Below are 13,561 nucleotides of genomic sequence, written 5' to 3'. Positions count from 1 at the left end.
TTTACATATTTACATTATATACAGTTATGCATACAGTTGATATATATATATACATAACATTAACATATTTACATATTTACATTATATACAGTTATGCATACATTTGATATATAGAGTATATATACAGTATAGACTCGTTATAAGCAAAACGCTCGGGACCGGACTTTTGCTTATAACGTGTAGTTCCACCATTGTTTGATATTTGCCGACTGCTTCGACACAGAACGGTTTGTTTTCGCTCCGTCCTCTTTTGCACTCAAGGTCCTTTTCTACGTTCGAAGCAGTCGGCTAACATCAAACAATAGTGGAACTACACGTTATAGGCAAAAGTCCGGTCCCGTGCGTTTGGTTGTAACTAGTTTACATGGTAAATATGGTTCGAATTATATCGTGTTTGGTATCATTTTAATTAGAAAAATGTCAGAAATATCATGGAAAAAGGTCTATAAAAAAAAACTGAAAAATAGCAAAGTTAGGTTGTTGCATTAGTGTTGCCTCACCGATATCTGATCCAAGATCATGTTACGCTACTCGGCGAGCGAGCTTCGCGACGTCTCGAGGGGTATACCCCCCAGTGGTGGGGATGGTTTCTTTGCAAATATCGTACAGAACTTTTTAGCTTATAACGAGACTATACTGTACACAATATTTACATATTTACATATTTACAAAATTAAATTATTACATGGCTGGTGGGTAAAGGGGAAAAGGTACAGCCCTATTAATGGAGCAGTATGGCCATGAAGTATTACGCCTTCCCCCTTACCTATATACTACGTAATACTATAACTTATATATACATTACAAACAATATTTACACGTTTGTAACGACCCAGTGATAGGTACGTCACTGCACCGACGTATAGGGAGAGCGGTTCCCCAAAAAGGCGACTCGTATGAATGAGAATAGGGATTATAGGTTCGTGTGGTGTGCGGTTAAGGAGTGAAATCCAACATTAATGTATCAAACTAAAATTATCTTTTATTCAAGTAAGTAAATTAACTATAATTGCTCTAAGTATAATATTAGGTATAACAATAGGTACGGCTATAATATGAAATACAATAAGAAATTATAATAGGTACGCCCTAGATAATGAAATACAGTGGAAAATATATGATTAGTGGTTAGTAAGTTGTTACGTGGCCGACGGCTTGGCAGCGCGCGTGGCTATCAGAGGCTTTTTGATTGGCGGCCGCGTAACTTATTTTATTATCAATACAACCCGAGCGGTAAGATTGTATTGTGGTAGGAACTGTCACAAGGTTTCACTGGGTTTAAAGGAGAATGCTAATGTGGGTTTGACACAGCAATGTATATATTCTACAATCTTGGTCTATTACAGATGTTGTTGTCGCGAATATAGGTGTATAATGTGATATATTACCTATTTCCACTATGCTCGGTGTTCACGCACTGGCAATGCGGGGGTGTTGTGTGTGGTTAATTGTAATGCCAAATAGAAACACGACTCGCGGATTCTATAAGGTGAATGTTGCTCGAAGGGGACTTCAACCCGATCTCACTAATAGTAACCAACTCACTACCGTACACGACGTGCTCGACACGAGATGAACTCTGGTACTGCCCCCGATCGTTGGTACGAACGGGTTTATATACTAATTAAGAAGGGTGGTCTGGTTACTATTCGAGTGATCAGGCTGGGTCCACCTGCCTCTGCGACAGTTTAGAGTGGTTGCATCTGCTATTTGATTACGGCGGACCCATTGCTTTCCCAAGTGTTTGGTTCTGCTATCGGTGGGCCTTCTGTTTATTACGAGAGTAAATGGTCGGTTTGCCCGAGAGTTTTCCTTTCCAGATGTTTAAGCTTATTTGAAAGGAGACACGTTTGATAAAAACGGTCTGTCTACGTGACAAAGTAATAACGCGACTTGATCTTCGAATACAGCCAATACTCTGTACAATTTGCCAAGTTACACTAAGTACTGGAAAACTATATTCTAGTAGCTTGTATGATACCTTCGGACACGAGCGGACTATACCTACAGGTCGCAATCGGTTTCTGGTCTAGCCAGAGCTATGCTAATACAGGCCTGCTCAAGGAGCTCCGCTCCTCGCTAGCTCTTTACACTTGAACGTGTGGCTTAGTATTAGCACGTGTTCAACACGTTGCGTACCATGAGTAGGGTGTCCACAGATCCGAACTCTCGTACGTCGCTACTGAAAGAGAAGGATAGAGCTAATCTCGCGCTCTATAGTTGCCTAAGCAATTCAGCGCAAGCTTTTCCTCTACTTCCAGAGTATTGTCTGCATCTGACCGAAGCCAGGGAAGATCTCATCTGACTCTGCGTGGAACGCCTCTATTTATAGTCAGATTCTGCTGACTTAGCGTTTTTTTTATTATAGGGTTCCTCTGAATTTCTGGAATTCCCCATCACGTGACGGCCGAGCACCCCTGCTCCTTAGTCTACGCGATCACCCTACTCTAGAATCTCACCCCACCGCGAGATCATCGGGGTTGCGCTGGCGCGTATGCATTCGTTTGTCGATCATTTATCGATAATCTACTTACCGACCGACTTACCGACTAATCGCTTATCGACTTATTCAATCAGACTATATTATCGATTAATGAAAATTATTTATTATAAGAAATATAATACAAATTAAACTAATTATTTTTTTTTTTATAAACTCTATTAAACATAAAAATTAAATTAACCATTTTGTACTAAAAATAAATTATAATAATAAAAACGAAATGAAAAAGGTGCTGGGTCTTCTTAGCGGGTCGTTACACGTTGCTGTCTATCTCGCTGTCGGATTCGAATGGGTGCTCCCACTCATCACCTTCATCCAAAATGCTATCTGTAATATTGTCGAGTCGACGTACCCTATTCTCCTCTTCTATCGTATGGCGAATAAAATTCTGCCACGACTCGGCCGATACATTTTCGATGGCTTGAATTAGTAGTGTCTTGACGTCAGATAGTTTGTAACTTGTATTTCGCGCTCTCACGTAATCTTTAATGCTTGCCCATGCTAATTCGATGGGGTTTAGTTCGCAATGGTAAGGGGGAAGGCGTAATACTTCATGGCCATGTAGTTTGGCATATTCATCAATAACATAATTATTTTCACGCTTATATTTGCGCGTGAGATCCAATAATTGTGCTTTTACATAATGGGGCTGTACCTTTTCCCCCTTACCCACCAGCTATGAAATGATATCATTTTTCTTCCAACTCATGTTGGGGTATTTCTCAATTTTAACGCTGTGGTAGGGGGCATTGTCCATTACAATAACTGCCCCATCTCGTAGCATGGGCACAAAAGTTCTAAACCAATCGAAAAATGTATCGCCGTTCATTTCGTCGTGGTAGTCTGCAGTATTTTTTTCGACTCGAAACAGAGGAGGCCTTCGGGTACAAACCCATCTGTTGACCCGATGTGGGTTACTATTAGCCTCTTTCCTTTATTTGCCGGTGGCGGTATACCTGTTGTGAGACCCCTCTCAGCTGCATTTTTGGGACTGGTGACGGATGTATCCACCCAAAGTTTTCGCCTAACATTCGCCTATACATAGTTTTGTATTGCATGTACATATTTTTGGCGCCACGACACCATGTACTCCTTATCAATCATGGCGCTATTGCGCCCACGAACAATATATTTAAACTCCATCCGTTTCAACAGCCGGTATAGAGACGAGTATGTGAAGGGTGGTAAATTCGCGTCTTCATTTACGCGAGTTAAAATTTTCCTCACGTTCGGAATTTCCTTGTTTAACCAAAATTCGTGCACCTTCCTGCGTATCACAAGAATATCGCTCTCCGACGTTTTTTCTAAAACATTGCAGCGTATTTTTCTCTTATTGGGCGAGCTCACATCTTCCGTGGCTTTAAACTCGGCGATAGTTTTGGAAATTGTCAGTTCTCCAATTCCAAGTTTTTGCGAAATTAATTTCACGAGGAGCCTATACCTGTAAGGGCGGCAGAAAGAAAAAAATTATTACGCTGGATTATGGGTATTTATGTCTATGTCTACCAATACTTTTACATACCTCAATTCTGGGTGTTCCATCTTCAAATTTTTGTACAAATTAATGATCATCATTCGTTGGCCAGATCCAACGAACTACAAAAAGAACAGTTCTGTACACATGACTAAACCACATATATTATATATATTCATAACGCGAGCTTACCTTCCCGAAGGATTTCTCCTTGGTGGAGACTCGGTAGACAATAGAAAATAGAAAATGAACACAATACGATTAAATAAGAAATAGAAAATATAAAATAAACACAATACGATTAAATAAGAAATAGAAAATAGAAAATAAACCCAATACAATAAAATAAAAAATATAAAATAAACCCAATACAATAAAATAAGAAATATGAAATACAAAATATACGACAAAAGATGCTGTTGCTACCCGATACACACTCCAAATGATGCGCTTTCGCGTAGATGCACCGCGTGGAGGCGCCTCAGCGACGCTGTGCGCAAGCGTATGGGAGTGGGAGTATGACCCATCAGGGCGAAGATGCGCACGAAAGAACGAAAACTGGTCGTTTCGCAGTTATGCTCTCTCGTGAAAACAGGTATAGTTAAATAGTTTAAAAGTTGTAGGCGATTATTTATATTCCTAAGACCCATACTTTTTTGAGTTCTAAAATTTGTACAAATTTAATTGTGTGGGTATTTATGTAATTATATTTATGTAATGAGTCTCTGTATTGTCGACCGTAGTGGAAATGTGACGAAATTAAATATATTTGGTCTTTTCTAATCTCGAAACAACAGCGAGAGGTATGCTCGAAGAAGAATCGTACATCACATAGGTGTGGGTACTGGAATAATAAATAAACTGAAATAAAATAATTTGTAACAAAAGTACAACCGAGTTCCAAATACAGTAAATAATATGAAATACTTTCTATTTCCTAATGTAATAATTTGTATTTCATTTATACCAACATCTCAGAACTGTTAATAATAAAACCTATTTAATCGTTAAATAGTATACTAAATACATTTCAATCTTTTCGGAGGAGGTGCAAAATTAAAAATAGTTGAATAAATGATGCTGCCAATGTCACGTAGACAGACCGTTTTTATCAAACGTGTCTCCTTTCAAATAAGCTTAAACATCTGGAAAGGAAAACTCTCGGGCAAACCGACCATTTACTCTCGTAATAAACAGAAGGCCCACCGATAGCAGAACCAAACACTTGGGAAAGCAATGGGTCCGCCGTAATTAAATAGCAGATACAACCACTCTAAACTGTCGCAGAGGCAGGTGGACCCAGCCTGATCACTCGAATAGTAACCAGACCACCCTTCTTAATTAGTATATAAACCCGTTCGTACCAACGATCGGGGGCAGTACCAGAGTTCATCTCGTGTCGAGCACGTCGTGTACGGTAGTGAGTTGGTTACTATTAGTGAGATCGGGTTGAAGTCCCCTTCGAGCAACATTCACCTTATAGAATCCGCGAGTCGTGTTTCTATTTGGCATTACAATCAACCACACACAACACCCCCGCATTGCCAGTGCGTGAACACCGAGCATAGTGGAAATAGGTAATATATCACATTATACACCTATATTCGCGACAACAACATCTGTAATAGACCAAGATTGTAGAATATATACATTGCTGTGTCAAACCCACATTAGCATTCTCCCTTAAACCCAGTGAAACCTTGTGACAGTTCCTACCACAATACAATCTTACCGCTCGGGTTGTATTGATAATAAAATAAGTTACGCGGCCGCCAATCAGAAAGCCTCTGATAGCCACGCGCGCTGCCAAGCCGTCGGCCACGTAACAGAACTGGTGACAGCGGTGGGATATAGTCACATAGATCATTTTCACTGGCATAATTACTTTCGTGGAATTTGACACACGGCTATTACTTTGTTGAACAACGATTGTATACTAGTTTTCCTAGTCAATCGGGTAACAAGAGGTATATACTAGTTTTCCTAGTTACATTCTTTAACCAACAAATTCATTCAACATGGCGAATGAACAAGCCAATATTTCTTCAGCCGATCTTATGAACTTAACAGTTTCGATCGCAAATTCTATGACACTTTTGACACAAAGATCCTGCATACAAAATGTTGCGTTAACAATACCAACATTTGATGGTGAGAATCCACCTTTATCACGTTTTGCACAACTGGTAGAAGATGGATTGACCTTGATTCCTGAGGGAACAGAAAGGGAATACCTTACAATTATTTTAACTAAACTCACCGGTCCGGCGCGAAGAAGTACTTTAGAACATCAATTCACTTCGGTATCCGCGTTGATCAAGCATTTGAAGAGAAGATTTGGACCAGGAAAGAGCTTATCGCAATTTCAAACAGAAATTGCCAGGCTTCAAATTAGGGAATACGAAAGTTTGAGAAACTACATCGATAGAACAAGCCATCTTGTTTATTGTACAAGAGGAGCGATTAAAGAGAAATATCCTAGACATTCAGAGGAAAATATTAAACAAATGGAAATGGATATTTTAGAAAATTTCCTAGATGGATTACCAGACCGCATCTCTTTTAAGGTATCAGCACAAAATAGAGACATTAAAAACTTAGAGGAAGCTTTTGACGCTGTGCTAGAGGTAGACAGGAAATTAAGAAGTCGTCGTGATTTGGCACGAAACACATCACCAGGAGGCTGGAACAACAGGGATCACCACAGCAACGAACGTCGAAATGAAATTTCATACCCTCAATCTCCAACACGACACGATCGATATAGAGATCGACAGAGGAGACCATCTAACTCTGAAGACGAGAGAGAAGGACGACCACGTACATCAGCATGGACTGTGCGATCCAGGAATCAATCGAATTCACCTTCTTATCGTTCAAATTCACCACGCACAGATCAAGATGAAAAACGGTTTACAGTTTTAAAACGCAGTGAAAAGGATGATACTTCGCAGCTATATTGTTGGCGATGTGATACCCAAGGACACGATGAAAAACGTTGTAGGAGGAATTCGCAAAATTTCAGACAGCGATCATACTCTCGAAATTCTTCAAAGATCTCGCCAAAAGATAGTCAGATTCACGGGAGAATCCTCATCAAGGAAACCCCAGCACCAAGAATAAAAATCAAAGTTCCGGAATTAGAATTAGAAACAGTTGAATTTTTAATTGACGGTGGCGCGGCAGTTAACTTAATAGTGCGCGATGTTCTCGGAGATCAAGCCAAACGTATCACTAAAGAAGTTATTGAAATCACAGGACTTACAAAATCACCTATTTATAGCATAGGAACCACAATTCTTCACATTCACGGTAAGCCTGCATTATTTTACGTAGTAGAGAACCTTGCAATAGAAGCCGATGGAATTATAGGCAGCCCATTTTTATTACAAGAAGAAGCAGAAATTTCATATTATCATGGAACACTAGTATTGAAAGATAAACCTATTCGACCACTTCGTTTTTCAAATTACCGAGATTTAGCTCAGCAGAAAAATCCGAAATCGACTAAACACCGTATCGAAGCTCGAACAACAAAACAAATTGCAATTCACATAGCTAATCCAAATATTAAAGAGGGATACTTACCGCGACTCAAAACATCAGAAAATATATACATTGGCGAAGCAGCAGTATATAATCGTGACGGCATTTGTTACGCGTTAGCAACGAATACCGGAGAAGACGATGTAGACATCGAAATTGAACCTCAATACATTCATCCTTACGATATTTACGACTCGTCGGACGACGACCCAATTTCTTCATATATGACCGAAAACACACCAGAAAATAGAGCAACACGAATTAGAAATCTTTTAAGAACCGATCATCTCAATGCAGAAGAACGTAAACATGTATTCAACATCGTCGACGAATTTTCAGACAGATTTTACTTGCCTGGAGACAAACTAGGAGAAGTACCGAATTTTTACCATTCAATTCATACAACAGATGACGTACCGATTAATACAAGACAATACCGATATCCACCAGTACACCAAGACGAAATACAACGTCAAGTAAAGGCTCTGTTATTACAAGGAGTCATACAGCCATCTAGTTCACCATATAATTCTCCGTTATGGATTGTACCAAAGAAACCAGACGCTAAGGGCAATAAGCGTTGGCGTATGGTAATCGATTTCCGAGCCTTAAACGAAAAGACTTTGAGTGATAAATTTCCTTTGCCGAATATCACCGAAATTCTAGATAAATTGGGAGGAGCAAAATATTTCACAATTTTTGATATAGCAAATGGATTTCATCAAGTTCAAATGGATCCTAAGGATTGTCCGAAAACAGCATTCACAACACCGGATGGGCATTTTGAATTTGTACGCATGCCATTTGGTTTAAAAAATGCACCACCGACATTTCAACGCTTAATGAATCAAGTTATATCTGGTCTAGAGAACGCTCATGTATTCATAGACGATATGGTTGTTTTCTCTTCATCACTACGAGAACATGAAATAAAAGTAAAAAAATTACTCAATCGGCTCAGAGAATTTGGACTTACACTGCAGATTGATAAACGCGAATTCTTACGTAAGGAGGTTACTTATTTAGGACACATTTTAACAGAAAATGGTGTTAAGCCAGATCCTCGTAAATTACAAGCTGTAAAAGAATTTCCCATTCCTAAAACACAGAAAAATGTCCAGCAGTTCTTGGGACTGACAGGATATTATCGCCGTTTCATAAAAGATTATTCTATTAAATCAAAACCATTAGTTCAGTTATTAGGTAAAGGAATTCGTTTTAAGTGGACCGAAGACCAGCAAAAAAGTTTTGAAAATTTACGCGACGAACTCTGTACACAACCAATTTTACAATATCCGGATTTTAATCGACCGTTCATTGTTACCACTGACGCATCAGATTACGCAATTGGAGCTGTACTTAGTCAAGGAGAAATAGGAAACGATCTACCAATTGCCTACGCATCTCGTACCTTAAATAAAGCCGAAAGGAATTATTCTGCTACAGAAAAGGAATGTCTTGCAATGGTTTACGCAGTACAATATTTCAGACCGTATCTTTATGGAACAAAATTCACACTCGTCACAGATCACCGACCGTTAGTCTGGTTACACTCTGTCAAGGATCCGACATCACGACTTATGAAGTGGAGACTCAGACTCTTAGAGTACGAATATCAGGTTATCCATAAAGCAGGAAAGACGAACAAGAACGCAGACGCATTATCACGTAACCCAGTACCATCTTGCTTACCACTTATACCCCGAGATCCTCAAGACCCCGATTACAAGCACATAGGACAGAAACCAGAAATCGACACGGATTCCATAGGATTTCGTGTGCGGCAACTACAAAGGGACAGGGAAAGGAGACCGAAATATCAAGAGGAAAACACTAGCTCTGATGAAGAACCAGCCCGTGGGAAGGTTCAACATTCTCCAGTAGCAGATAGACCGAGAGTCTTACCTAACTTATCGCACGAGATAAGTATGCCAGATGAACACATGGAAACAATAAACTTTCATCCGCAAGCAAATTCTACTAAAATCACATCGACAGAAGAAGATGTAAACTTGATTTCATTCGAAGAACCATCAGAAAATACCATTACGGAAAACACGATAATCGCAAACCCGCAACAGGATTTACTTAACCATACACCATTATCACTTGTAACAAATGAGGGAATTTTACAACCACAACCTGTTAACGAAACAATAGGAACGGCAATCCAGCAACCACAGGAAAACTTTGACCGTACCGTTGACCCTTATCCGTTCACACTTCTTGACACAGACACTCTTTCCACGGAGGGAGATGACCTGCGAAGAAAAGTGCAACCTTCACAGACACTTGAGGTTATTATCTCTCCAAACACCCTGACCACCGAGGAAGGTCATTACGCACATTTCATACCTGCGGACTGTAAATTGGTAACCCCCATTGGAAAACTGTTACTGGACACAGAAGCAATAGATTTACAACAGCTCATGTCAAAGAAACCGCAGAAAGGAGACGTAATAGAATCAGCAAATGGCTCATACAAAGTTTACAGTATAATAATATCAGATAATTTTTACGACACCATTAAAGGTGAAGATATACTAAACGGACTACAAACACTGAAACAGCATTTAGATCAAAATCCAATTAAATCATTTAGAATATCAGCAGTCGGAGATTTTCATAAATTACCATCCAATGAATTAATTAAATTAATAAAGGACGTTTTCAACGGTACAACACAGAAAATCATCATATGCAATTGTTCAACGATTACATCATCAGAAGAAGATCGATTACAAATAATTCGCGAAGCTCACGACAGTTTGATAGGAGGACATAAAGGAGTCACAAAAATATATAAACGCATCAGAGCGAAATATCAATGGCCAGAAATGCACAACGAAATACGAAATTATATCAGGAAATGTCCAAGCTGTCAAGAAGAGAAATTAGTTAGAGCAAAAACTCATCAACCAATGTTAATTACCGATACCCCGATAGAACCATTTGATAAAGTTGCTTTAGACACCGTAGGACCTTTACCTTTAACGCCTAGCGGAAATAAATACATTCTCACAATGCAAGATTGTTTAACGAAATATTGTATAGCAGTAGCAATACCAAACATTAGAGCAGCCACAATAGCAGACGCTTTCGCGAGACATTTTATTGCCATATATGGAACACCACGAGCAATATTAACAGACAAGGGAACTAGTTTTATCGGAAGCTTAATGAAAAATCTTTCAGAAATATTCAAAATCAAACAAATCACAACTTCTGGATACAGACCACAAACTAATGGATCACTAGAACGAAGTCATATAGTACTAACAGAATATCTTAAACATTACATGGATAATTATGAAGATTGGGACCTATTAATACCATTTGCCATGTTTTCTTATAATACTTCCGTACATGAAGCAACAAATTTCTCTCCATATGAATTAATATTTGGAAAACCAGCCCGTGAACCAAGTTCGTTTCCAACTGGCGAAAGGTTAAAATCATATGGCGACTATTTAACAGAATTAATAACTCATACTATAAAAATCCGCAACATAGCAGCCGATAATTTGATTGCCTCCAAGCACCGTTCGAAGAAGTACTATGATAAACATTCCCGACCGGTAGAATTCAATGTAGGCGATTATGCTTATGTATTGCTAGAACCACGAATTAGTAAATTTGATCCACATTATGTAGGGCCATATGAGATCATTAATGTAACAGATATGAACAACATTGTATTGCGAACACCTGACAAAACGATAACAAAACACCAAGATAAATTAAAACACGCTTATTTTCCATCCACAGCGGAAAAAACGGAAATAACGGGAAATCATGATTCCGGCACAACTACTTCTGATACCTCTGGCTCTGGTTATGAGTCAGACAGCAATTAAAGGCGGTTCAAAGGTGTTACCACTGGCGCAATCAACGGGTTTGTTTTACGATAAATTGTCAGACATACGGACATAGCAATCGCAATGGCGATTGGTCACGTCATTGGATGTTGATAAATACCTTGCACATGCACCACCAGTAGAACAGATAATTCTGGCCATGAACCAACTATAGCAAACATTTACAATACTGGAATTTTCAACCTCGAACCGGGATGTAGAGCCACAGTAAATGCGATGCAATTAAAAGCAATGGACACAATAGTAACCATGGAAAATATTATACATTACCCATCCGCGTCATACAATTTATCAGTAATCATTCCGAAAATAACAGAACATCACCTATCAGTTTTAGAAACCAATTACACTAATACAGATCAAGTAATCACAAATTGGAAGAACCTTCCGACAGCACCAAACCTAGAGGAATTGGAGCATCGGGCGAAAGAATTGGAACTTCAAGAAATTTCCACAAATCGTATAAAAATATCAACATTTTCCTCGTTTGGAGTAGTATCTTTGATCCTACTATTAATAATTGGGACAATAATAAAAAGTAATATACACAAAATCATTAATAAACTAAAACCTTTGGACAAACCGAACGAAATTGAATTGCAACTGGAAGAAATACCTAAAAACTCAGAAGAATCAAATTCAAATAATATAAATTTACCAAGGGAAAAATCTTCAGCACCTAGACCAAGTGCCACAATATTCTAAGGGGCCGTAGCCACTCCTACACATCCCTCCTCTAAGAGTCGAAATAAGAGTGGGGTAAGATAAGGGTTTTCAGACTATATAAGCAGTTCTCGGCACCATAGTCTCATCAGTAGACATCCTCAAGAAAATGAACACCATCAAAAATATAGTTTTGAGCAGTTCTGTTCGGATCGGAATTGTCCACGTGGACAATCCGGTAGAATTCTGGGCGCAGGTGGACGACGGTCGGGAAGAAGCTAGGCGACTGTACCGGGACCTGTATCGGTACATGAGCGACCGCGGCCACCTCCACTTTCCAAACCAGGGAAGACTGACCACTGGACGTCTGGTGGCGTACAGAAGTAAAGAAGGTACCTGGGTCCGAGGAGAAGTTCAACACCTGGTGGACGGCCAGTTCGAGGTGGCTCTTCGTGACCACGGCAAGGTGGTAAGGGCACCGGTCGACCAACTTCGGACCTTGCCGCCACGCTTTCAAAATCTACCGTGGCAGGCCTTCAAGGTACGGGTACGGGGTATCCGCCCTGTATGCAGGACCTGGAAGATAGAGCAGGCCAAGAGGGTGTTGGAAGGAAGGAGGGGTCTGCTAACCAACATCAGAGGCGAGGGTGAGGTCGTGGCAGATGTAGCCCTCGATCGTCTACCAGGACAACCACCATTCAACGTGGCGGAGGCGTGGTTGGGCATGAGATACGCGGTTCCAGGCCGGGTATAAAAGCAGACCACAACACCATTCTTCCAAAACACTTATCTGAGCGGACCGAAATGTGCTACATCAGGGAACAACCAACTGAGAGGGACACCAGTCGCATCGAGCTGCTGATGAACTTGACGGCCCGCCTGTGCATGCGCAGCACTTGCTACAGATTAGACGTTGGCATTGTCTGTATGCAGTGTGCTCTCGAAGCAGCCCTTGGAGCAGCAAGGATCTATGACATGATGGAGGTACACTATCCACTACCAACGGCATATCCGCCTGGGGCCTGCGATATTTGCAGCGCGCCCCTGATGGAGTTGCAGGCCGCCTACCACTGCGAGGAGTGTATTGCCGCCATCATCATGGAAATGGAATACCAAAGAGCAAACCAACCCATACCACCGCCTGCAATAGTACCAACCTGGTACACCGAGAGACAAATCCGATCGAGGCAGCCTGGACCCAGACGTACGCTTCGACTTCATACCGCAGTTAGCAGCATCACCAACCATCACACGTAGCGATAAGTACACACACATCACACATAACACCCGACATATTGCATTACAACACCAAAACTTCAACACATTCTAGTGAGTGTTTTCCTTTCCAATTGAAAGCATCACGATTACCGCGATGTTTCATCTAAGGGGGGAGGTGTCACGTAGACAGACCGTTTTTATCAAACGTGTCTCCTTTCAAATAAGCTTAAACATCTGGAAAGGAAAACTCTCGGGCAAACCGACCATTTACTCTCGTAA

The 13,561-nt window shown here is 40.3% G+C and overlaps 1 long non-coding RNA gene across 1 annotated transcript; it reads right to left on the bottom strand.

Moving 5' to 3' along the window:
* Window positions 1–2,817: 2,817 nt before the first annotated feature.
* Window positions 2,818–4,408, bottom strand: LOC117600862 (uncharacterized). Its single transcript, XR_013063631.1, has 3 exons — window positions 4,170–4,408; window positions 4,026–4,099; window positions 2,818–3,944 (listed from the first exon to the last, which is right to left on the bottom strand). It is a non-coding gene; the product is annotated as an uncharacterized LOC117600862 (long non-coding RNA).
* Between the last annotated feature and the right edge of the window lie 9,153 nt (window positions 4,409–13,561).

Source organism: Osmia lignaria, chromosome 16 (genome assembly GCF_051020975.1).
Source record: "Osmia lignaria lignaria isolate PbOS001 chromosome 16, iyOsmLign1, whole genome shotgun sequence".
In the NCBI taxonomy this organism is placed as follows: domain Eukaryota; kingdom Metazoa; phylum Arthropoda; class Insecta; order Hymenoptera; family Megachilidae; genus Osmia; species Osmia lignaria.
The sequence above is the reverse complement of the archived record's forward strand: the minus strand, read 5'-3'. Positions and strand labels throughout refer to the sequence as shown.